Below are 3,838 nucleotides of genomic sequence, written 5' to 3'. Positions count from 1 at the left end.
CCATCTCAAAAACGAATTTCAAGTGACCAGAAGGGGGGGTGCTAACGTTCTCTTTCTCGATCTGGGTGCCGGACGCCCATGTATTTACACTCCGTGAAAACGCAGGGCCACTTTTTCGATATGTGTGCTATCCATCAATCCAAAGAGCAAAACTCTATTTGGGATTATTCCCAGCCAGGAAAACTCTGCAAAAAGAAATACCGCGCACGAACATCTTTGAGCAGGTCACCTCCGGTTGGGGGGAGGGTTCGGGGACCCCAACTGTCTTCCCGGTATTGTTGGACCCTCATCAAAGGAAAATGCTTCCTGTGACACTTTGCAAAGAATAAAGCCGTGGCACCTTCGCAGCCTGGGGGTCGAGGCCCGCGCGTGCCGGCTGGGCTTGGTCGGCGGCCCCGGCGCGCGGCTTTCCCGGAAGCCGAGGAGCGGGCGGCCGGCGCTCCTCCCTTTGGGCGAGCGCCGGAGCTCCGGGGGGACCGTGCCTCCCCGCCTAGGTGTTCCGAGCCGCGGGACCGTGCCGGCACAGCGAGGTCTTTAGCGACGCAGACGCATCTACTCGCTGTGACCTCGTGGCGCAATGGTAGCGCGTCTGACTCCAGATCAGAAGGTTGCGTGTTCAAGTCACGTCGGGGTCACGGTTCCTTTTTTCCTCCCCGAGCTACGGAGGGCTGGTCGAGGCGCTGCAGAAGCCGTCAGGGGAGACGTTCGGCCTCGGGCGCCCGTGGTTACACCTCTAGCAGGCGGAAAACCCCGCTCTTTTTTCCTTGCATCGCGAATACAGGGTTTCCGCAAGCGACTGCGAGAGGCGGAGGTTGCTTTTGGGTTCCGATAGGAGACGCCGCGGCCAGCGCGGAGTGACCCCCGCCCGCGCGCTGGTGGCCGCCCTGCCCCCCCCAATTCAACACTGGCCCCTGGGGTTACCAGCCCCCATCCTCCTTCCCCTCCCCCAAAGCACTTGGGGCCCTCGGAACCCCACCTACGGGAAGATATAATGCGCCCCTGGAGGGGGCTCTCGTCCAGGAAGTGACCCCTCCGTCCCAAGAAGGACTGGGTGCCTTTTGCAGGTGCCTCCTTGCTCGCCCTGACCATCTCTTTTGTCTCTCCGCCCCGAATGTTCCCTCTCACCTGCATTGTTACACCACTTGCAGAAGCTCTGTGGATTTAGCCACAGCTATAAGGCTAAGATATTCACCTCAGTATTGTTTGCTAATAGTTACAAACAAAAGATCAAAACCAGAAAAGCGCTTCCTGTCCACCAGTAGAGGGATGTATAGGAGAAAAAAAAAGTCGCATAAAAATTTCAACGCGTACTGTATATGTTAATGATATATAGTTATTATATATCCACATTAAAATATGGACGGGAATTGCTCACACTAATTCTAGGATGGTGGTTACCTCTGGGGAATGAGGAGGAAAAAGGGATGGAGACAGAGTCTCACTTTGCTTTTTTTTTTAATAAGCACCCCCCAAAATGTTAACATTAAATCTAGTTATTAAAGGGTACATAGAATCTAATATGAAACATGGGTTCCAGATCAGAATTCACCCTACCTGCATAGTCCAAAACCTCCAAGTCAAAAAATTATTTTATAATTTCCCAGGTCAGTAGGACCCACAGCATGCTGGCAGGAGCCCTGAAAGAAATACACCCTCAAAACAGGCCTTCTGGCTTTAAAGTACCAGTCAAAATACACTCATATTTTAAAAGAAAATAAGAGAGAAGACCTTTTGTGTAGGAACTAGCAAAATCAGGTCCAGAGACGGGATTCTCAGATACCGAGTGTACAATGGTTATATTTAATCTTTTAAAAATGAAAGAGAGGACTACAAAATTAACAGAACAAGAGACAAGAAGAATGACTCTGGTATGTTTTAAAAATAGCTAAAAAGAAAATTCTAGAAATGAAAGATTTAATATTTGATATTAGAAACACACAGGTACATCATCCAGCAGATGAGACAGGCAGAACTGAAACAAAATAAATAAAATATTGCGGTGGTTCAAAATATGTTTGTAAAGTTTGGCATTCCCTCCAAAAGGTGATGCCTAATTCTCTTTCCCTTGGGTATGGGTTGAACTTAACGCCTTTCATCTCACGAGCAGAAAAAGGAGAAGTTATGGTGTGTGCCTTTGGACACTTAGTCATAAAAGAACTGTGGTTTCCTGCCTCTCTCTCTGGATCGCTTGCTCCGAGAAAGCCAGCTGCCATATTGCAAGAACATTTCTGAAATTCTGCAGAGGTTCACTTGATGATGAATTGAAGCCTCCAGCCAACAGTGTCACGAGGAATCCCCACTCAGACTCTTGGAGGACTGCAGCCCCAGCCAATATTTCGACTCCAACTTCATACAAGACTCCGAATCAGAACCAACCAGCTAAGACGCACTTGCATTTCTGACCCTCAAAAACTGTGTGAGATAATAAATGTTAAGGTGCTAAGGTTTGGGGTTCATTTCCCATGTAAAAATAGATCACTAATACAAAGGTAAAATTAAAGAAATTACACCGAAGGCAAATAAAGAGGCAAAGAGAAACAAAATAGGGGAGAAAATAAAGCAATACCGTGGATAGAATGAAAATGTCTAATCTCAGCCTAACTGGAGTTCCCCGGGGGAAGTAAAGAGATGGTAGGGGAGAGGTTGTATTTGGAGAAATGGCAGCTACTAACTTTTCAGAATTGATAGAAGACATGAGTCGTCCCTGGCGAGAAGCACTCTATCTCCTAAGCATGATAAGGAAAAAGACATCCATACTTGTATACAACATAAGAAAACTGCCCAATATGGAGAATAAAAGATTTTTTAAAACAACCAGGGGATTGGGGGAAAAAAAGCCAATTATCGACAAAAAAATAAGAGTTGGTCTGAAACTGAATTCTGAGCAGCATCAACAAAAGCCAGAAAAGCGTATTATTAATTCTACAGCACTGGGTAGCCTGGATGACACAGCTGGTTAAGTGTTGGATGCTTGGTTTGGCTCGGGGCGTGATTTCAGGGTCGTGAGATCGAGTCCCATGTCCGGCTTGCGCTCAGCGCAGGGTCTGAAGATACCCAGAGTTAAGTAATAAATTAACAAAGTTGGTCAAATGGACATAGAACTCTGCACATAACAATTAGGCAACACTGTTCTTGAGTTCACGTGGAGCATTTTATATAAACATGACCGCCTTCTACACCACAAAAGAAATCTCACCAAACTCCAAAGCACAGGTGTCATTCAGGTCACTTTCTCTGACCTAATTACCATTAAATTAGAAATCAACAAGGAAAAGCGTATTAACATTAGGATGTTTAAAAACTTGTAAATTACTTCATAGGTCAAAGACAAAACCCAGACACCCAGACAACAGAAAAAATTGGAGTTACGGACACTGCAAAGGAGCTAAAATGATCACCGTTTGCAGATGATGCAATCGTGTAACCGGAAAACCTAAAGGAGTCTGCTGAAAAATTACTAGAAACGAAAAGAGAAGTTGGTAAGATAGTGAGGTACAAAATTAACGTACAGAAACCGAGAGTTTTTATAAAATCAACTAAGAACCAGTCAGGAAATAAGGTGAAAGGGGGCAGACGTAGGAACAAAACATTTCACATTCATTTTATATGTTGTTTCGATTTTTGAATATATGAATATATATGAATATATTATGAATGTCACCTTGTCAAAGAAAAAAGTTATGAACGTCAGTGAGTGTCCCTTCCAAGGGATAGTTTTTAAGGGCAGCCACACTGAGGGACCTGGGACAGCTAAAAGGTCAGGCAGAGAGCAGGTTTCTGGTACAAAATCTCTGACCTCAACATCTAAGAGCTCTGGGATGGGATGCCCCTGGCAGTT

At 45.6% G+C, this 3,838-nt stretch overlaps 1 non-coding gene across 1 annotated transcript; it reads left to right on the top strand.

The window, feature by feature from the left end:
* Positions 1-563: 563 nt before the first annotated feature.
* On the top strand, positions 564-635 carry TRNAW-CCA. Its single transcript has one exon. It is a non-coding gene; the product is annotated as a tRNA-Trp (tRNA).
* Positions 636-3,838: the final 3,203 nt, after the last annotated feature.

Source organism: Ailuropoda melanoleuca, chromosome 17 (genome assembly GCF_002007445.2).
Source record: "Ailuropoda melanoleuca isolate Jingjing chromosome 17, ASM200744v2, whole genome shotgun sequence".
In the NCBI taxonomy this organism is placed as follows: domain Eukaryota; kingdom Metazoa; phylum Chordata; class Mammalia; order Carnivora; family Ursidae; genus Ailuropoda; species Ailuropoda melanoleuca.
Note: the sequence above shows the minus strand (reverse complement) of the source record. Positions and strands in the feature narration are given on the sequence as shown.